The sequence below is a fragment of the Tachyglossus aculeatus genome, chromosome X1 (assembly GCF_015852505.1).
Source record: "Tachyglossus aculeatus isolate mTacAcu1 chromosome X1, mTacAcu1.pri, whole genome shotgun sequence".
Classification (NCBI taxonomy): domain Eukaryota; kingdom Metazoa; phylum Chordata; class Mammalia; order Monotremata; family Tachyglossidae; genus Tachyglossus; species Tachyglossus aculeatus.
In genome coordinates this window covers 108,259,057-108,281,605 of record NC_052101.1, presented here as the reverse complement: position 1 = coordinate 108,281,605, position 22,549 = coordinate 108,259,057, and positions in this window count along the sequence as shown.

Here is a 22,549-nt window from a genome sequence, read left to right as displayed (position 1 = left end):
CCACTTGTCAGCTGTGTGACTCTGGGCAAGTCACTTAATTTCCCTGTACCTCAGTTACCTCATCTGTAAAATGGGGATTAAGACTGTGAGCCCTGTGTGGGACAACCTGATGACCTTTTATCCACCCCAGCACTTAGAACAGTGCTTTGCACATAGTAAGCACTTAATAAATGCAATTATATTATTAAGTGCTTTTTATGTGTCAAGCATTTTTCTAAGCACTGGAGTAGAATGAAGTTATTCAGGTCAGATATGATCCCCCCACAGGGGGCTCACATTGTAAGTAGAAGGGATAAAAGATATTGAATCCCTATTTTACAGATGTGGAAACTGAGGCACAGAGAAGTGAAGTGACTTGGCCAAGGTCACACATGAGGCAAATGACCAAACTGAGACTAGAACTCATGTTCAACTCCCAAGCCTGTGTTTTTTTCCTTATCCTACTCTCTCCTAAAAATCAGTACCCTTGCTTTGGAAAAGCAAAAGAAACAGGAAATCTTGGAGCTGCATGTTTGAGCTCTTCCAAGCTGCTTTGTAAATACTTATTTCCCTAATAATAATGATGGCATTTGTTAAGTGCTTACTATGTGCCAAGCACTGTTCTAAGCACTAGGGGGATACAAGATAATCAGGTTTTCCCAGGTGAGGCTCACCGTCTTAATCCCCATTTTACAGATGGGGTAACTGAGGCACAGAGAAGTTAAGTGACTTGCCCAAAGTCACACAGCTGACAAGTGGTAGAGCTGGAATTAGAACCCCTGACCTCTGACTCCCAAACCCATGTTCTCTTCTCTCTCCCCCTACTGAATGCAATGGGAATGTACAGCCTTGACTGAAAGAGCAGTCCCCAGACCTGGAAATGACACTGTAAACCATGTTTGCCCAATGTCAACAGGAGTGGGATTTCCCCCTTGAATGGTGGAATCTGGATCACAGTCTCTACAGTATCTGCTAAATCACATCAGAGCCTGCGAGTGGGGAGTCAGTTACTAGGAAAGTGGAGCTTGGCAAAGCTGTCAGCTACCTTTTTGCCACCATGTTCATCGGGTCTTCAGCCTCCAAATGCCACCAACCTGCCCCTGTAAAGTCCCAGAACAAGACAGATCTAAGAAAAGTTCCTCTGAGAACAATCCTGTTTAGAGAGTCACTGAGAGTGAAAAGGAGGAAAAGTGTGAGAAGTAATGTGGCCCAGTGGATAGAGCATGGGCCTGGGAGTTAGAAGGACCTGGGCTCTAATCCCAGCTCTGCCACTTGTCTGCTATGTGACCTTGGGCAAGTCAGTTCACTTCTCTGTGCCTCAATTACCTCATTTATACAGTAGGGATTAAGACTGTGAACTCCATGTGGGACACAGACTATGTCCAACCTGATCAGTTTGTGTTTGCCCCAGAGTTAAGCATTTACTATGTGCCAGGCACTATACTAAACAAATACTGTTGTTGTTTTTTTAATTGCACTGATTCATTCATTCAATTGTATTGAGTGCTTACTGTGTACAGAGCACTGTATTAAGTGCTTGGGAAGTACAAGTTGGCAACATATAGAGATGGTCCCTACCCAACAACGGGCTCACAGTCTAGAAGGGGGTGACAGACAACAAAACAAAACATGTGGACAGGTGTCAAGTCATCAGAACAAATCATCATCATCAATCGTATTTATTGAGCGCTTACTATGTGCAGAGCACTGTACTAAGTGCTTGGGAAGTACAAGTTGGCAACATATAGAGACGGTCCCTACCCAACAATGGGCTCACAGTCTAGAAGGGGGTGACAGACAACAAAACAAAACATGTGGACAGGTGTCAAGTCATCAGAACAAATAGAATTAAAGCTAAATGCACATCATTAACAAAAAAATAGAATAGTAAATATGTGCAAGTAAATTAGAGTAATAAATTTGTACAAACATATATACAGGTGCTGTGGGGAGGGGAAGGAGCTAGGGCGGGGGGGATGGGGAGGAGGATCCCTTCTGGCCAACAGGGAGAGATGAGGAAGCCAGAGAGATCCGTCCTAGATGTTCACTGGGACCCCAGTTAAGGTTGCCTGTTTGTGGGAAGGACAGAGCTAGTCGGAGAAAGTGAACTCTGAACCCCAACCTTCTCTGAGTAAACCCTCATTTTCCCTTCCTGCCCTCCCCCCCCCCCCCCGTCACCTATGCACTTGGATCTGTATCCCTTCAGCACTTGATATTCACCCCACAGTACCTATGTACCTATCTTTAAACTCTGTCATTTCCCCTATCTGTAATTTGTTTTAACGTGTTTCCCCTTGTAGACTGTTAGCTCCTTGTGGGCAGGGAATGTGTTTACCAATTATTTGTACTTTCCCAAGAGCTTAGTACAGTACTCTGCACCCAGTAAATGCTCAATGAGTACCGTTGATTGATGCTGTAGTCTGGCCCTGGGGGCTTGTAGGAGGGCAAGACTGGGTGGTCTAAAGGGGCCGGTTAACATCTTTGGAACTGACTTTGATAACCATATTTGCTAGCTGCTCTCTTTAGCTTGAGCTACATATTTGCCTGTCTTCAAAGGAAACAGAGATTCCAATTTACTGGTAAAATGAAATGACTTCGTGCCAGATGCCTGGTCTCGGAATACTCTTTCTACTTGGTGAAAACACTCAGGATTTTGGGGACGGGATACCCCGATAAAACATCCTCAAAAATCTCCAGTGGCTACCAATAAATCTGTGCATCAGACAGAAACTCCTCACCCTGGGCTTCAAGGCTGTCCATCATCTCGTCCCCTCCTACCTCACCTCCCTTCTCTCCTTCTACAGCCCACCCCGCACCCTCCGCTCCTCTGCTGCTAATCTCCTCACCGTACCTTGTTCTCGCCTGTCCCGCCATCGACCCCCGACCCACGTCATCCCCCGGGCGTGGAATGCCCTCCCTCTGCCCATCCGCCAAGCTAGCTCTCTTCATCCCTTCAAGGCCCTACTGAGAGCTCATCTCCTCCAGGAGGCCTTCCCTGACTGAGCCCCTTCCTTCCTCTCCCCCTCGTCCCCCTCTCCATCCCCACATCTTACCTCCTTCCCTTCCCCACAGCACCTGTATATATGTATATATGTTTGTACATATTTATTACTCTATTTATTTTACTTGTACATATCAATTCTATTTATTTTATTTTGTTAGTATGTTTGGTTTTGTCTCCCCCTTTTAGACTGTGAGCCCGTTGTTGGGTAGGGACTGTCTCTATATGTTGCCAATTTGTGCTTCCCAAGCGCTTAGTACAGTGCTCTGCACACAGTAAGCGCTCAATAAATACGATTGATGATGATGATAAGGAGAGCTTCTTGGTCACTAAGAATCAAATCCCTTAAAACAGTACTTCACACGTAGTAAGCGCTTAAATACCATCATTATTATTATTATCCCTGACTTCCCACCGACACCATACTAACTTGGGCTTCCAGAGCCAAAAGAGACTCCTCTGAGTCTCTAGAAGGGAGTTCCACAAACTGTGCAATGGCTACTTCCCAGGACAGCTTATTTTATTATAACCTATGGCCATGGAGTTGAGATTTCTTAGCTGAAGTTTGGACAAATATCTTCACAGAATATGGAGACTGGAGACCTCTAAAGGCCCTGGGGGCATTTAAGAACAGACACTATCCAGATAGGAGGCAGGGATTATCATTCCCCTGTTCCTGTCTCCTCAACCCTTTTCCCTCCAGCCTGAAATCCCTTGCCATTCCCCACCCCCCACCCCCAGTCCCAGGACAGTTACTGTCTGAAGTGCTGCCCCCAACCCCTAACAGGGCTCATTCATCTCACCATTTAACAGGAGGAATCAATCATTTCCAAGTCCCCCCTTCTGGATAAAGTAGCCTTGTTATCTCCTGTGGAGCTCAAATGGGCATGATTGGATGTGATAAATGGAGGCCATGATTAGACCCCAATTATCCTACTATCACAGAAAATCTGAAAATAGTGCTGCCATTCTGAGCGGCACTCACCCTGTGGTTAAGTTCAGCTCACATGGGAAACGTTGAGAGGCTATGGGGTTGGTTCTAAGCTCCTAGAAAACCCCCTGGGAAGCAGCAGCAAGAGAGGGGGTGGAGTGCCCCTTTGGATTATACATTTCTAAAGTCACAGTTCCCCAGCTGGACTGAGCTGAGGGAGACAAAGATGCTTTTTTTCCTCACTCCCTATCCATCGTATTTATTGAGTGCTTACTGTGTGCAGGGCACTATACTAAGCACTTGGGAGAGTACAAAATAACGGAGTTAGTAGATACATTCCCTGCCCACAGTGACTTTATAGTTTACTACTCACTGAGTTCCTGTAGACTGGTGGGCCCAGGGACAGAACCGAATGAACCCTGGTGACTGGACAACCTCAGCAGCCCCAGCTATGGCCTTGGGCACCTCACTGTGCCCCTTCCAGACTGTAAGCCCACTGTTGGGTAAGGACCGTCTCTATATGTTGCCAACTTGTACTTCCCAAGCGCTTAGTACAGCGCTCTGCACACAGTAAGCGCTCAATAAATACGATTGAATGAATGGATATTTTCCCAGAAAATTAACATTGCTTGTCTCGAAGACGCTGCTACCAATTCCCACAGAAGGGAAGGATTCTAGACTGTGAGCCTGTTGTTGGATAGGGACCGTCTCTATATGTTGCCGACTTGTACTTCCCAAGTGCTTAGTACAGTGCTCTGCACACAGTAAGTGCTCAATAAATATGATTGAATGAATGAATGTGACCCTATACAGCACATCCAGCCCCCTTCTACCCCAGAAACTGACATTGTAAGAATAAGTGCTTAGTACAGTATTATGCACACAATAGATGCTTAATAAGTACCACTGATCCATTTGGTTGAGTGGTCAGAGGAGGTGGTTGAGGGAGACCGAACTCTTCCCCGGAGATCTTTGATAATTAGAGAGATTCTCATCTGCCTGGGAAGGTTTAGGCTAGTTCTGCCTGGAGGCAGGGGGATGGGCTACTCTTGACCACCTAAGGTCCATCCCAGCCTAAGGATTCTAATCCTAGAGAAGCTACCAAGCATTTTCACTGGGAAACGTGCAATTGGAGTGGTTTGGCCGGGGTGGAATCAAAGTTCTCTGTCTCATCCCATACTTCAATGTCCTCCAGTTTTTCTTTTATTGGTTTGGTTTTTTTTTTTTTGTAATTTCCATGGTACTTGTTAAGCACTTACTGTGTGCCAAGCACCGTCCTAAGTGTTGGGGTAGATAAAAGATAATCAGGTTGAGGGACTAAGATCCAGTTCTGCTTTGAATATAAGATTCATAATCCCCACCCCCCCAAACCTTCCACCTCAAATCCTTATGGAAGTAGCCACTGGCTAGTCTCTTGCTCCATGGCCAAGGAGAGGAAGTGCCTCTAAATTAAAACCACTAGGAGGGAGAACATCTGCCCCTGGTCATTTTGGGAGTTACATGGCCATCTGTGAATGTCCAACTCTGGAACCTCAGAGCCTCTGCGCAGACATCCAGGAACAGTTAGTTATTCAAGGGATAAAACTCCAGGTCAGAGTACTAAGAAAAAAAAATCTGAACCTCAGGTGAAATGATAGCCAAGGATAGTAAAGGCAAATGGTTTACCTGAAGACAAGTGAGTTTGATGTTTTGATTTTTATATGAAATGTTTTATTCTGTGAAGAATAATAGCCATAAGGATGTTAAAGTATTTCATAATCATCACCTAGCTTGTTCTTGTCAGTGGCGGGGAACAGAAGCTCTTATAAAACAGACCTTTAGCTTGTGGCATCTAGACAGTGGGCTTGGATTAAACGGTGTGCAAGGAGAGGTTCATGTCTCAAAAATCTGAAGCTAATGGTGATATGTGTGTCTAATAACAATGATGGTATTGAATAAGTGCTTATTATTTGCCAAGATACAAGATAATCTGATTGGATGTTTAATATTGCTGGCATCAGTTACGGTAGCTAGCCCCAACCCCAAACCACTCTTCACCTCTTGCCATGGGAGACGATGAGTCCTGGCCCAAATCCTTATCCTTGGATGCTTCTGATTCAGAGGTCATTCCTGGATATTCCCCAGCCCAGGGCAGATCTGTATTGCTGAGTCTTCCAACTCACCAGTACCATACCCTCAACCTGACTTCCATTCTGATACCATTCCACTCTGGGACAGGATTCCCCTGTTGTGGCCAAAAAGAAGCATGAGTAGTGACAGCCATCATTGGTGTCATTGGGGAAATATGCTCTTTCTCTCGGAGCTCCCATACACTGAGGCGCAAACACACACACAAAAACGTGCATCATTGCCCAGGGTCTTGCCCTTCTATGTGGAAACTCAAAAGTAGCCAGTGCTTCCCAGATTGAGCCAACTCTTAAGCATTTCACATGGCTTGTGCCTCCCTCTCCCTCCCCCCCGCCCCCCCCGCATCAGTCCCTCTCGGATGAGAATATTACACAGGTCCAAGTCCAAGAAGCATCACTCACTATTCTGGAAAGGTGCAGGGTGGCCACAGAAACCCTAGACCAGCTATTCCAGCAGCTGCCATGTGCCATTCATGTTGACAGGGATTGATGGTCAAATCACAGGCTTGGGCCAAGCTGAGTCAAGCTCATTATCATAAATAATGTTCAAGCACAATGGGCACTGAGCCCATGAAGCTGGCTACAAGGTGGAGTGTCATATCTCCTTATAATTATATGCAATAACCCATCAATCACCCAACTCCTTCACCCAAAGAAGTGGTACCCAAGACTGATAGTCCAAAAATAGATTCAGGGATCTTAAAAGCTTCCAACTGTACAGCTCAAAGAAATGAGATAGCTATTTTAGGCACCAGGTAGAAGTATAGAACTAAAAAGGACCTCAAAAAGTTATCAGATCCATTTCCCAGCACAGGCAGGTGAACACCTCAATTATCCAGGGCAAATAGTTCACCATTCTTCTTCATTCTCCCTTTTATGCAATTAACTCCCAGGAGGAACCGTCTCAGGAAAATAAAGAATAAATCTTAATACACACCCCTCTTCTACACCCTGGAAGTTACCCTATATTCCAGTTGATATTGGAGCAGGACTAAGTGCAGATATTGCAAATACTTGGGGTTTGTGCTCATGGTGAAACAGAGCCTGTAACCCAAGTTTCTGGAGCATCTGCAAAAGGATTTGTTTAAACCTCCCAACTCCCAAATGGCCTAGTTCTCTATGCAGAGCCCCGTTCTCCTTTCAAAGTCACGCTCAGGATCTCTTTTCACGGAAACAGGCCGCCATCTGGTGCCACCCACAGAGCAGAGCACCAGGGACAAAGTCAAGTCAAAAAATTACCAAGTCACATGATAGGACAGACTGACACTTAGCTGTGAAATGGAAAATGTGCTCAAGTGAACTGCAGTGAAATGGAAGAAAACAAGTAAAGAAATTTTCTCAGATGTTCTCTTTGTAATATTATTGTTATTATTGTTAGTACTTGTGAAACACCGGACCAAGACCTGGGGTAAATACAAAATCAATCAGTAGTTATTGAGTGCTTACTGTATGCAGAGCACTGTACTAAATATTTGAGAAAGTACAATAGATTTAGTTTGCATGATCCCTGCCCTGAAGCAGCTTGTATCACCATATTATCCTTATCTCCTCTTATCTCTCCAGGCTTTCATTCTGTCTCCATTGCAGGCTCCTCCTGCCCCTCCCATCCCCTTAATGTAGGGGTTCCTCAAGGGTCAGTTCTTGGTCCCCTTCTGTCCTCTACACTCACTGCCTTGATTCGCTCCCACGGCTTCAACTATCATCTCTGCCGATGACACCCAAATCTACATCTCTGCTCCTGCTCTCTCTCCCTCCCTTCAGGCTCCTGTCTCCTCCTGCCTTCAGGACATCTCCATCTGGATGTTTGCCTGCCATCTAAAACTCAGTATGTCCAAGACTGAACTCCTTTTCTTCCCTTCCAAACCCTGTCCTTTCCCTGATTTTCACATCACTGTTGACGGCACTACCATCCTTCCTGTCTCACAAGCCCGCAACCTTGGTGTCATCCTCGACTCCCCTCTCTCATTCACCCCACACATCCAATCTGTCACCAAAACCTGCCAGTCTCAATTCGACAACATCACCAAGATCTGCCCTTTCCTCTCCATCCAAACTGCTACCTTGCTGGTTCAATCTCTCATCCTATCCCGACTGGATTATTGCATCAGCCTCCTCTCTGATCTCCCATCCTCCTGTCTCTCCCCGCTTCAGTCTATACTTCACTCTGCTGCCCGGATTATCTTTGTATAGAAATACTCTGGGCATGTTACTCCCCTCCTCAAAAATCTCCAGTGGCTGCCTGTCAACCTACGCATCAAGCAAAAACTCCTCACCCTCGGCTTCAAGGCTCTCCATCACCTGGCCCCCTCGTACCTCACCTCCCTTCTCTCCTTCCACAGCCCAGCTGCACCTTCTGCTCCTCTGCCGCTAACCTCCTCACTGTGCCTCATTCATTCATTCATTCAGTCATATTTATTGAGCACTTACTGTGTGCAGAGCACTGCACTAAGCACTTGGGAAGTACAAGTTGGCAACATATAGAGATGGTCCCTACTCAACAACGGGCTCACAGTCTAGAAGGGGGAGACAGACAACAAAACAATAACATGTGGATGGGTGTCAAGTCATCAGAACAAATAGAAGTAAAGCTAGATGCACATCATTAACAATATAAACAGAATAGTAAATATGTACAAGTAAAATAGAGTAATAAATCTGTACAAACATACATACAAGTGCTATAGGGAGGGGACGAAGGTAGGGCGGCGGGGATGGGGAGGAGGAGAGGAAAAAGGGGGCACAGTCAGGGGGCTCGTTCTCATCTGTCCCACCGTCGACCCCCCGGCCCAAGTCCTTCCTCTGGCCTGGAATGCCCTCTCTCCACACATCCTCCAAGCTAGCTCTCTTCCTCCCTTCAAAGCCCTACTGAGAGCTCACCTCCTCCAGGAGGCCTTCCCAGACTGAGCCCCCTTGAATGAATGAATACTTATCCCATGAAGAGTTCACAATCAGTCAACCAGTAGTTATTTGAGAGCCTAATGTATGTAGAGCACTGTACAAAGCACTTGGTAGAGTACAAAAAGAATGTGTAGTCATGATCCCAGTCCTCAAGGAGCTTACTATCTAGCGTGGGGGCTCCAATCTAAATGGGGAAGGCAAACTCCCAGAACAAAAAAAATATAAACAAGAAAATCAAGTTAAAATTCAACAATTGAAAAATATCAACAGTACAATGTGTAAGAGATAAACACTTCTTGGAGAGCAGAGTCTGTGGGCACCTTACCATTTCAGGGGAAAATATCCTCAGTGAAAAACCATCATAACCTTCCCAATATGCTAAATATTGTCCTGAGGCTTCTGCCCACACTGGGCTCCTGCAGCGAGGACATGGACTAAGGGCCAGTTCTGCCCTCATCTTCCTGCCCACCATCCTATTTTCATTTGACATTAAGAAGGCCTCTGCAAACTAAAAATTTCTGAATAATAATTGTTTCCTTTAAACAATGAAACCTTCATATAATGTTTTCCAATAGCCTTGGAAACTCATTCAATCATGTCACTCACTTTTAAAAAGCTCCCATACAAAGAACTTCCTTCAGGTTAATTATAATTGGGGTTTTCCTGTATTTAGTTTGAGTAATAATAATAGTATTTGTTAAGTGCTTACTATGTGCCAAGCACTGTTCTAGTGGACAGAACCTGGCACATGGGAAAATCATTCTGCCAGAGTGACCACAACTCTGTAAAGCTCCTTGCTGCCAGAGGAGAAGCCAAAATAATCCAAAGATATTTAATTTTAGAAAAGAGAACTACGAAAAAAAGTGAACCTTAGGAATGCCATGAAAGGGAGAGCTAGTAAATTACCTATTAAAAGCCAAGAAGCTGGGTTTTTTTTTTTTTTGAAAAAAAAAGCATTGTATTAGAGGCCAAGGCCAGCTTCTAATATCTGACTGCCCTAAAATATAGTAGAATCAGTCACCTATTCTGTGCATGCAATATGATAATCCCTTACACAAAGCTTTGAGGAAGAGTGTTTCTCCTCCCCTCAGCCAAACATTCTAGGAAGTGTGGCCCTGAGAAACCTGTCTTAAGCCCTGCAATGGATCACTTCTACTTCATTGTCATTATAGAAAGGGCAGTGGTGCAAACATCTTTGAGAGAAACAGCACTGCTGCCATCTTTGAAAAATGTTCAAGCACCACCATATTTGAGAGGCACTGTGTGGCCACCATCTTCAAGAAGGGCTAGGCAGTTACCATCTTTTGTGGGGGGAGGGGTTGTCCTGGTGAGGCACTGAGGCAGTGACTTATCTCTCTTACCATCTGAGCCACTCCTGTTTGGCATCGAGGTAAGACTAATGCCTTATACTCAAAGAAAAGCAGGTAAACTGAGACCTGGCTTAGTGAATTGGAAGGGTAAAAGAGGCAGAGAAGTAATTCTGTAAAAAAAAAAAAAAAAAAAAAAAAAAAAAGAACAGAGGCCTCACCTGGGGGAGAAGAACAAGAAAAGAACAAAGGAGTGGTGGGTCAGTTATAAGCAGGAAATTGGAAAAAAAAATTGAATGCCTTACAAGGGAGAAAACAGCAAAAAAAAAAAAAAATCCCCAAATACATCAACAGTAGGTGACTAGGGAATCGGTGTGATCGCTTGGTGATTGTAGGGTAAAACGTGCTCACAAAGCTCAGTAGCTTCTTTAAGGCTTTACTGAGGAAGATGTATAGAAAGATTCCTACCCCCAATTTTTTTCTGATGGGACTGAATCAAATTTTGATGACCACAAAGGATGCTTTTGACCAGATTGATAAACTAGGTATGACCCAAATAATTGGGACCACATGACATCCACCTGAGAGTTTTGAAGGAACATGGAAGAGAAGTGGCGGGACTCTAGGAAAGAATGTGTAAGCAATGGCTACAAATAGCCACTGTATTGGAAGACTAACAGATTGCCATAGGTACCACTGCCATGGATGTCCAGCTTTTTTTTTTTCCTCTGAGAGTTTTCAAGCGAGGCTTACAAGACTGTAAAATTTCATAGTGGGCTGAAAAGAGCAGGGTGTTCTTGGTCTTTTAGTTCTTTAAGACCTGCTGATCTCAATCTTTGCCCAACTTGCTTCCTCTTCTAAAATCTCCAGCTCCTTTCCACCCCCACATTCAAAATGAAAAGTTTGCTCCTACAATGATTGCTAATGTAACACCCATCCATAAGAAGAGTTCCAGAGGTGTTCCTCGGAATTATAGACTGGTGAGTCTTAGTTGAATACCTGGCAATTAGTAGAATCTATAATTAAGTTTAGGATCAGCAAGCACTTAGAGAAGCACAGGCTGTTGGGAGAAAAACAACATGGTTCAGTAAGACAAAATCATACCTCATTAATCCGGGAGGTTTTTTTTTTTTGAAGGAAACAATAAGCATATGATGAAGAAGAACCAGTGGACTTAATATACTTAGATTTTCAAAAGCCCTGTGGCCAAGTTCCATACAAAAGTCTTTTGAATTAAACAGAGTATTGTAATCTTGAGATTGGAGAAAATGTTCTGTCATAATAAAAAAAAACCTAGCTAAAAAAGAGAACACAAAAGATAGAGATAAAGGTGAAGTGTAAAGGGTGGGGTCCCCAGAGACAATGCTAGTACCTGTTTCATTTAACATCTTCATGAATGATCTGGAAGAGGGGTTTGGGGTGAAATGTTCTGGGCAGGTCACCCCCTCCTCAAATATCTCCAGTGGTTGCCTATCAACCTCCTTATCAAGTAAAAACTCCTCACTATTGGCTTCAAAGCAGTGTGGCTCAGTGGAAAGAGCCCAGGCTGGGGAGTCAGAAATTATGGGTTCTAATCCTGGCTCCACCACTTGTCAGCTGTGTGACTTTGGGCAAGTCACTTCACTTCTCTTGCCTCAGTTACCTCATCTGTAAAATGGGGATTAAGACTGTGAACCCCACGTGGGACAACCTGATCACCTTGTATCCTCCCCAACGCTTAGAACAGTGCTTTGCTCATAGTAAGTGCTTAACAAATGCCATCATTATTCAAAGCTCTCTGTCACCTTGACCCCCTCTTACCCATCTCCCTTGTCTCCTTCCACATCCCAGCCCAAACACTGGTGCTAACCTTCTCACTGTGCCTTGTTCTCGCCTGCCCTGCCGTAGACCCCTGGCCCACTTCCTACCTCTGGCCTGGAACGCCCTCCCTCCTCAAATCCACCAAACAACCACACTTCCCCCCTTCAAAGCCCTACTGAAGGCTCACCTCCTCCAAGAGGCCTTCCAAGACTAAGCCCCCCTTTTCCTCAGCTCCCCCTTCCCATTGCCCCAACTCACTCTCCTTGCTCTACCCCCTCCCCACCCCATAGCATTTGTGTGTATACATATACATATCTATAATTCTATTCATTTGCATTAATGCCTATTTACTTGTTTTGATGTATATATATCTATAATTCTATTTATATTGATGCCTGTTTGCTTGTTTTGATGTCTGTCTCCCCCCTTCTAGACTGTAAGCCCAGTGTGGGCAGGGAATGTCTATTGCTGAAATGTACTTTCCAAGCACTTAGTACAATGATCTGCACACAATAAGTGCTCAATAAATATGACTGAATGAATGGTGAAATCTCCATGTTTGCCCATGACCCAAAGGTCTTTTGGGAGGTGGGATGCTGTGCTAGTGGAGATGCCCTGTAGAAGAACTTGCACAGCCATGGGATAGGATAAAAAAATGGCTGATGAACTTCTGTATGAGCAAATGCCAGGTAATGTGGGAAAATGAATCCAAACTACGACTCTGCAGTTATGAGCTCGGGGCTATCAGTCCTGACTCAGGGAAGATAGCTCAGAGCAATTGTTGACTGTTCTTTCAGGCCACCGCCTCCACGGGCGGTAGCCTAAAAGGGTGAGCAGCTGCTGGGTATCACCAGGAAAGTGATAGAAAACATAGCTGAAGGCACAGCTTTGCCCCCCATAGAAACTGTGATATGCCTGTCCCTGGGACATAGCGTGCAGCTCTGAGCACCCTGTTACAGGGAGGTCATGATAGAGGCGGAGAAGGCAAGGAAAAAGAAAACCAAGATGACCAGAGGGATAGAGAGCTCTTGTATGAGGAGAGACTGGAAAGACTAGAATGGTTCAGTGTGGAAAGACAGAGACTGAGAGGAAACACAGTGAAAAAAACACAAAGGATGTAGATAGTTGTTGTTGAATTAAATCCCACGTCATTAGGACTAGAAGACAGCTATTGAAGCTTGCAGGTGGAAGATTCAAAACAAACAGAAGGAAACACTTCTTCATGAAACAAGTGGCAGGCATGTGAAATTAGGTATTTACCACAGAAAGTTGTTCAAGGTGTTAAATTTTCCTTTTAAGTATGGGGTGATATGGAGGTCCTTCTAGGGAAAAGATGGATGATAATTAGTCTGGGAATGACTGGTAAATTCAAGAAGATAAGTCAGATAGTAGGGGTCAATCAGGGGTCTTTTCAGGCTCCTCTCAGAAACTATTATTATTATTGTTATGGTATTTGTTAAGCACTTACTATGTGCCAGGCACTGTACTAAGCACTGGAGTAGATACAATCAAATCAGGTTGGACACAGTCCTTGTCCCACATGGGGTTCACAGTCTCAATCCCCATTTTACAAATGAGGTGACTGAGGCATGGAGAAGTAAAGTGACTTGCTCAAGGTCACACAGCAGATAAGTGGCAGAGCTGGGATTAGAACCCATGACCTTCTGACTCCCAGGCCTGTGATCTCTCCACTAGGCCATGCTGCTTCCCTATTAAACTATTAACTCTTTTAACCCTGCTTGGTCTTGTCAAACACCTCAGGTAAGCAAGTTATCCCCCATAGCTGGAAACCTGTGGGGGTCAGGCCATGGGTTTGACACAGTTAATGGCACTGCTTATATCCTCCTTAGGTTCCCCTGATGCATACTCACAAAAGACACATACACACCTGAGGCAAGAAAGCAAGAAGGCTGTCTTCTTCAGTCCTAGTTGGAGCTATAGCTAAGCAAATAGATCGCCATTTTTCATAGGTGTGTTTATTTTTATATGATATCTGTGTCTACCCCAGTGCTTAGTACAGTGCCTGGCATATAGGGCTTAACAAATACCATTTAAAAAAAAACAAAACATAAGGTCCCACCATAGTTGCTTGCTGGCCTTTCTGGCAGACAGAAAAATCTTTGGTTCTTTAGTAATGATGGTGGTATTTGTTAAGCACTGCACTTTGCCAAGCATAGGGGTAGGTACAAGATTAGCAGATAGAGACAAGAGTTGGGGGCAGGAAGCATTCTCCAGGTTAGATCCTTCCTACACTTCTCCCATCATCTTTACCTGAACCAAGCAATCTGCCCTCCCCATGAACCTCTTCCTCTTCCCAACCATAAGGTGAGTTGGTGAATTACCCAAAGTCCTATTAGCTTCAAATGCTGATCTCCCTTGTTAAGTATCCCAGCTGGGCCTGATCCTCGGCCAAGGTGTTGGTAGCAAAGTCGGCTAGCTAGGCTTGACTCCACAGTCAAAGAACAGTGGAAAAGAGAGGCCAAGAGTAATGGAGGGGATGAGGGGGAGAGAAAAAGAGACACAGAGTCAGGCATTGCCCAGAACTCACCCATCCTGTTCCATTCCTCCGCAACAAGTAGGGGTTGTGCCCCGGCTGAGAAAGTTTCAGAGCACATGAGGAGGGGTGCTGAGGAGACTCAAACAGAATTCTCTGTTCCCATAGTATTCAACATATTGTAGCATCTTCCTATGCTCTTGTCCTGTCTCCTTGAGCATGAGAAGATGCTGTTTGGGTGGTGAGGTCCAGCAGGGCATACACTGCACAGAACAACCTGAGGAGGGCAGCAGAGGTTTTCAATACCAGATTCCCATCTGCTCCCTGAGGAATAGGCTCACTGGAGTCAATCTGGGGACTGCAGGCTGGACTTGGGGCAGACTTCTAGGTGACCAGGGCTGACAAAAAAATGAGAGGCATGGACACTCACAAGGGCCAGAGAAGTGGACATAGATACATATGCACCTGAGGCAAATAGGTGGATGTGGTAGTGCACATACATAGGTAGGTCCAGAGAGGTGGCTACACAGACATCCACACAGCACTAGGGACATACTGGGAAAGGATTTTGGCCTGGACAGGGAGTCCATTAACCCTTGAGTCTGGGCCAGGGGAGGTCCTTAGTGCCTCTGTTAATCAATGGTATAGCTCTCGTCCTCCCTTCAAAGCCCTACTGAGAGCTTACCTCCTCCAAGAGGCCTTCCCAGACTGAGCCCCCTTTCCCCCTCCTCCTCCCCATCCCCCCGATCCTACCTCCTTCCCCTCCCCACAGCACTTGTGTATATATATATATATATTTGTACAGATTTATTACTCTATTTTACGTGTACATATTTACTATTCTATTTATTTTGTTAATGATGTGCATATAGCTTTTACACTGTGAGCCCACTGTTGGGTAGGGACTGTCTCTATATGTTGCCAACTTGTACTTCCCAAGCACTTAGTACAGTGCTCTGCACACAGTAAGCGCTCAATAAATACGATTGATTGATATAGCTTTAATTCTATTTGTTCTGACGATTTTGACACCTGTCTACATGTTTTGTTTTGTTGTCCGTCTCCCCCTTCTAGACCATGAGCCCATTGTTGGGTAGGGACCGTCTCTATATGTTGCCAACTTGTACTTCCCAAGCGCTTAGTACAGTGCTCTGCACACAGTAAGCGCACAATAAATACAATTGAATGAATGAATGAATTGAGCACTTACAGTGTTCTGCACATAGCACTAAGTGCTTGGGAGAGTATTAGCAGACACGCTCCCTGTCCATAATGAGCTTATATCTAGAGGGGGAAACATACATTAGTATGAATAAATATGTAATTTATAATATAATTTATAATATCTAATTTAAAGATATGTACATAAGTGCTGTGGGGTTGGGTGGGGCAAATATCAAATATCCAAAGGTCACAGATAGAAGTACACAGATGATACAGAAGGGAGCGCGAGCTGGGGAAAAGTGGGCTTAATCGGGGAAGGCCTCTTGGAGAAGATGTGACCTTAATAAGGTTTCGAAGATGGAGAGCATGGTGATCTGGCATATATGGAGGGGAAGGGAGTTTCAGGCTAGGGGAAGGACATGGGAAAGGGATCGGTGGCAAGACAGATGAGATCGGGGCACAGTGAGTAAGCTGGCACTAGAGGAGTGGAGTGCACAGGCTGTGCTGTTGCAAGAGATCAGTGAGGTGAGGTAGGATGGGGCAAGCTGATTGAGTGCTTTAAAGCCAATGGTAAGGACTTTGTTGGATGCAGAGGTGAATGGACAGCCATTGATGGTTCTTACGTATTTTCTTAGGGAAGAGAGAGACAACAAACAACTGTACAAGATGCCATTTCTGATCCAATGACACCACCACAGAAGGATGAAAAATTGGGTTAGGGAGACCCATCCTACATTCTCCCTATTCCCTGCCCTTTCCTTTGTCACCCAAATAGCAGGGCCACTTGAAAACTTGGCCTGCTTCAGTTTCAGGGAGCTCATCCATAGCTTTCATCGTTAAACTCAGATGCCAAATGGGGAAGTCAGGCCCTTCCTGAAGAGTGAATGTGGGTGGCTGGGAGGCCCCTGATTCCCTGCATTAACGTTGTGGGGCAGATAGAGACAGGATTGCGTCCAGCCTCTCATGCTTACATACTCTGTCCTGATACTTATCATTTCTGTGAGAACCATGTGCCCTGTGGACAGAGCCACTGCTTTGTGTTACAGGCACAAGTACCCCGGGCACTCGCTCTGATGCCGTGAATTGTGGCCCGATGTCCCAGAAGGTTCTCAGGTATCAGCCAGAAAAGAGCAGATGGTAATTGGACTCAGTCTTTGCCATCCTTTCCACTGACCAATGGCTCTGTAGGTTGCAGGGAGAAACAAAACGCCCATTTGTTTCTGGCATCAACCAAGGGGCATCAAGCCACTTTGGGTTTCATAGAAAAACATTTCCACATTTTAATACATTACTCGGGTGTAATAAGATTGAATGAATGAATAATTGAATAATCTTTCCCGTGAAAGGAGGAAGGAGAGCAGGTGTACTTGGGAGGAGGAAAGTTTGGGAGAGAGGAAAACAAAAAAAGTGGACAAAAAGGGAGTGCGAGAGGGGTAACAGCCCCCAATATGGCCCACTCTGCTCCTAAGAGAGGTTAGGAGAGGGCCCAGAGCATGGTTGAACAGCTTGCCCGGAAGCAGATTTACATTTTATAGGATGGACTAGGTAATTTCACTGCCTGCCCCACTCCTTTATGCCCTGCTCCGTGTCCCAATCTGGTGAAAATTTGGGATGACTAGAGGCAGATGGAAGAGATGAGTGGTGTGGTGTGGGTGGCCAGCCCTGTCCCCAGTGCCTGTGCTTACAATCCCCAGTGATCAGATGCAAGAGGTAGATATGCTTCCAAACACCCATGTTCCTGAAAACTGAGTCTTGGGTAGGCTGGGCCAGCTGGCTCCCACAGGGTCCACAGGATGTCACTGTTGCTTTCCAGCACAGTCAGCCACAGCTAGCCTGCTGGGTGCCTGAAGGCAGTATGACAGTCTAGGAGAGAGCTCTGGAGGACAGACATTCATTCAATTGTATTTACTGAGTGCTTACTGTGTGCAGAGCACTGTATTAAGAGTTTGGGAGAGTACAATACAATAAACAGATACATTCCCTGCCTACAGAGAGCTTGCAGTTTGGGAGCAGAAGGATGGCTCAGGGATAGAGTGTGGATCATTCCCCTCCTTCAAGATCAGACTCTTGATGGCAGTCAATCCATTGATGGCACTTATGGAGTACCTACTGTGTGTGGAGCACTTTACTAAGCACTTGGGAGAGTATAGTCCAGGAGACTCGGTAGACACAATCCCTGCCCACAAGGAGCAAATCACAATCTACCCCAATCAAAGTGGTCAGTGACAGCACTGTCTTTGCCATCTTGCAAGGAACAGACATAAATGAGAAGCAGGGTCATCTAGTGGAAAGTTTATGGGCCTGGAAGTTAGAGGACCTGAGGTCTAATCCCAAATCTACCACATTTGGGTTTTTTGTTGTTGTTGTTGTTGTTTATGGTATTTGTTAAGCACGTACTATGTGCCAGGCCCCGTTCTAAGCACTGGGGTAAATACAAGTTAATCAGGTTGGGCACAGTACACGTCCTACATGAAGCTCACAGTCTTAATCCCCATTTTACAGATGAGGTAATTGAGGCACAGAGAAGTGACTTGCCCAACGTTGCACAGAAGACAAGTGATGGAGCCAGGATTAGAACCCAGGGCCTTCTGATTCCCAGGCCCATGCTCTATCCACTAGGCCATGCTGCTTCACCACTTGGATGCTTTGTGACCTTGGGCAAGTCACTGGATTGTAGGTGTAGCTGTGCAGGTTATTCAATGTAACACTAAGATGTTACATGGAACATTTCCCAGAAATTTACAGAACCTAGAGCATGTCGCCCTGACTCAACCCCTCTGAGTTATCACATTCCCTTCACTGGTCCCTGGTAACAAGGGCACCACAACTTCAGATCCACGGCACACGTTGGCAGGAGTTGAGATGGAGGGAGGCTGGGTGCTTAAAATAAAAATGTCAGACATAAAGGCATCTGTGGCAGGAGGGCAGGACAGTATCCAGACAGGAGCAGACCAGCTGAAAACCAGACTGTCCATTATAAAACCCAGCAAATGACCACCTTAGCTCCAGTCCAGGCAAGAAATGGTTCCCAGTGGGGTGCAATGAGCAATCTACTTGGCTGCTCCCGAGCAGTAGTGTCACCACAAGCAGGCTGTGTTAGCCGGAGTTGCTGTGGGTTGAGCGGTGTCGGGGGAAGGGTGTGGTGCTCTGGCCTGGTGAGGAGGAACTAAATGGTGGTGCCACCAGAAGTGGGGTAGGGGGAGGTCGCTGCTCTTCTGGTTCTGGATGCATCTGGGTTGGGGCAGGTCCCCCCAGCCAATGCACCAGACCCTGTGAGGAGGGGCTGCCTTCCCTTCTTTACCCAGGTGGCTTGGGGCTCCAGCATGTGGGGGGAGACCCGAGGCCACCCACCTGGATGTTTCCACAGCAGCCATGGTTGAGAGGCCTCATGGGGCAGACAAACCCAGCCCTTCCTGTCACATTCCCGACCCCCTGGGGAGTTGGAGCAGGACAGTGCCTTACAGCTGGGTTCACCCAGGAGGCCTTGAAGTGTTGTCCTTAGCTCCTTTCCCGTCAAGCCGCAAAGACCCAGAAGCAGCAGTGAAAGAAGAGGAAAATCACTGGGGCATGGTTTCTTTCTTCCCCTTCCCTCTTCTTCCCCTTCCCTCTCTCTCCTTTTCCTTTTATCTCTTTTTCCATCCCCTCTCTTTTCCCTCTTCTCCTCAGGCCCTACTCCCAGTGCTCATCCCAATCAATGCTCCACCCCAAAATTCACCCACAGGTTTAAAATCAATAATGGGCAATCCTGTCCTGATCATTTTTTTTTATAGTAATGTATGACAAGAAGGTCTGCAACCAGCTTCTCCCACTGGCCTCAGCTTTCCCTTCTGGAGAAGGGTGCATCGGCCCATAGGCTGTCCTGGCCCAAGAGAAAGGCTCGGAATTAGAAATGAACCCACCCCAAGGCAGCATGGCTTAGTGGAAAGAGCATGGGCTTGGGAATCAGAGGTCATGGGTTCTAATCCCAGCTCTACCACTTGTCAACTGTGTGACTTTGGGCAAGTCACTTAACTTATCTGTGCCTCAGTTTCCTCATCTGTAAAATGGGTATTAAGACTGTGAGCCCCATGTGGGACAACCTTATTACCTTGTATCTACCCCAGCACTTAGAATAGTGCCTGGCACATAGTAAAGCGCTTACAAATACCATTCATTCATTCATTCAATCATATTTATTGAGCGCTTACTGGGTACTAAGCACTTGGGAAGTACAAGTTGGCAACATATAGAGACGGTCCCTAACCCAACAGCAGGCTTATTACTAAGGCCAATTGGGATGTACAAGAGAATGATACAGAGCACCACTTGGAAATGGCATCCAAGAGTCAATCAATGACTTTCCTCCATCTATCAATCAATCAATCAAATTGTATTTATTGAGCACTATGTGCCAAGCACTGTACTAAACGCTTGGGAGAGTACAGAGTTGGTAGACAGGTTCCCTGCCCATGGAGAGTTTACAGCCTAGAGTCTACGATCTATTTCTTTGTCTCCAAGGTGCATTGGGAACTTTCATCTCAAAGCCTGGAGGCGTTGAAGTGTCGGTTGGAGGTGCTGCTGGGGAAGCAGCACTGGATTGGGGGCAAGGGACAGGACCAAACCTCCAGAATCAAGGAGCCTCTAAGACTGTTTGTCAGGGGCAGATTTCATAATTACTTTCCCAGGAAGCTGAACCCCGTCATCAATTTTCTTTGGACAATAGCTATCAATCTTGATTCTATTGCTCTGATATAAAATAAACAAGACATCCGAGCAGAAACACAGGGACAGAACACCATTGATTGGTTTTCCCATTGGGGGATAGCTGCGTGATTTAAGATGTCACGTCTCATTTATGTCAAACAGAGCTTGAAGCAATCCTTTCCTTCCCCTCAGGGATTTTCTTGTGGAAAGAAATGAATCACCTGTAACTAAGCACCTCCGGTCCTATTTTTGACATCAGATACGAAATCAACCCATCAACAATCTCAATCTTCAAAAAGCACAAGATGAGTTAAAACTAGGGGCCAGGGATTATTACTATGATCACTTTCATTATTATTATATTTATTTAACATTTGTTATGTGCAAAACACTGTGCTAATGGCAAGTCAGTTAACATATGGTCCCTTTTCCACAGTCTAAGTGTATGTGTGTAGTAGTGGTGAGGTGGGGAGAAACAAACACATAGAACAATAAGAATGAATTATAAACAAGAGCAAATTTAAATTCAACAATCCAAATTAACAATATTAAAATCGATCGATCAATCAGTGGTATTTATTGAGTATTTACCATGTGCAGAACACTACTAAGCTCTTGGGAAAGTACAGCAGACTTGGTAGACATTTTCCCTGACTATAAGGAGCTTACAGTCTAGAGGGGGAGACAGATATTAAAATAAATTACGGATATGTACATAAGTGCTTGGGAGGAGAGGGTGGGATGAATATCAAATGCTTAATGGATGCAAATCCAAGTGTAAGGTGATGTAGAAAGGAGAGGGAATAGGGGAAATGAGAGGGGCTTAGTTGGGGAAGGCCTCTTGGAGGAGATGTGATTTTGGGGGGACCTTGAAGATGGCGAGAGAGGGGTGGTCTGTCATATAGGAGGAGGGAGTACCACATCAGAGGGAAGATATGGGGAAGAAGTTGGCCCTGAGATAGTGTAGATTGAGTTACAGTAAATTGGCATTAGAAGGGTGAAGTGAGCAGGCTAGGAAATCAGATAAGGTAGGAGGGGGAGAACTGAGTGCTTTAAAGCCAATGGTACAGGTAATTCTGTTTGATACGGAGGTGGATGAGCCAATGCTGGAGGTTCTTGGGGAGAGGAGAAACATGGACTGAACTTTTTTTAGAGAAACTATCCTGTCAACAGAGTGAAGTACAGAATGGAGAGGAGACAAGAGGCAGGGAGGTCAGCGAGGAGGCTGATGCTGAGTCTCCTAAAATGAGCAGCTAAATAATGATAATGGTATTTGTTCAGCACTTACAGCGTGCCAGGAACTGTATTAAGCTTTGGGGTAGATACAAGCTAATCAGGTTGGACACAGACCCTGTCCCACATGGGGCTCACAGTCTCAAGTCCCAGTTTACAGATGAGGTAACTAACTGTGGCACAGAGAAGTGAAGCGACTTGCCCATGGTCACACAGTAGACAAGTGGCAGAGCCGGGATTAGAACCCATGACCTTCTGACTCCCAGGCCTGTGCTCTGTCCACTGTGCCATGCTGCTTCTCAATAGAATTTAGAGGGGGCAGTGCTCAGCTTGCTTAATCCTTCAGGCCACAGTCCTAGCTTACAAACTGCCACAACCTTCCCAATCAAAGATATGCATTGAGTGCTTACTCTACAAAGCACTTGGGATAGCACAGTACAACAGAGTCGGTAAACACATTCCCTGACCACAGTGATCTTGCAATCTAGAGGGGAAGACAGACATTAAGATAAATAAAGAAGTTATGGATATGTGCAGAAGGGCTGTGAGGCTGAGGGTGGGGTGAATACCAAGTGCCCAAAGAGTACAGATCCAACTGCATAGATGACGAAGGGTCATCTAAACCCTGTCATAGGTGGTTTAGGGAAACAGTGATGCCTCTTATATTGAAGCTAGGACTAGGAGAGAGACCCTCATTTCTGGCAAACAGGAGGATGCCCAGGAATGACTTCGGGACCTTTCTACTGTGGTTCTCTCCTTCTCAGCAAATCAGCAGAAGGAGGGGTCCGGCGGGGCGGCGGGGGGAGCCTTTACACTGATGCTCAGGTTGCAGAGAGCTTCTGAAGAAGAACCATGTTCCTAGTAAAGCCAAACTCCCTGCAGTAAACCACAGCCAGTCTCTCTCCTGCGCAGTGGGGGATAATTGGGTTGCTG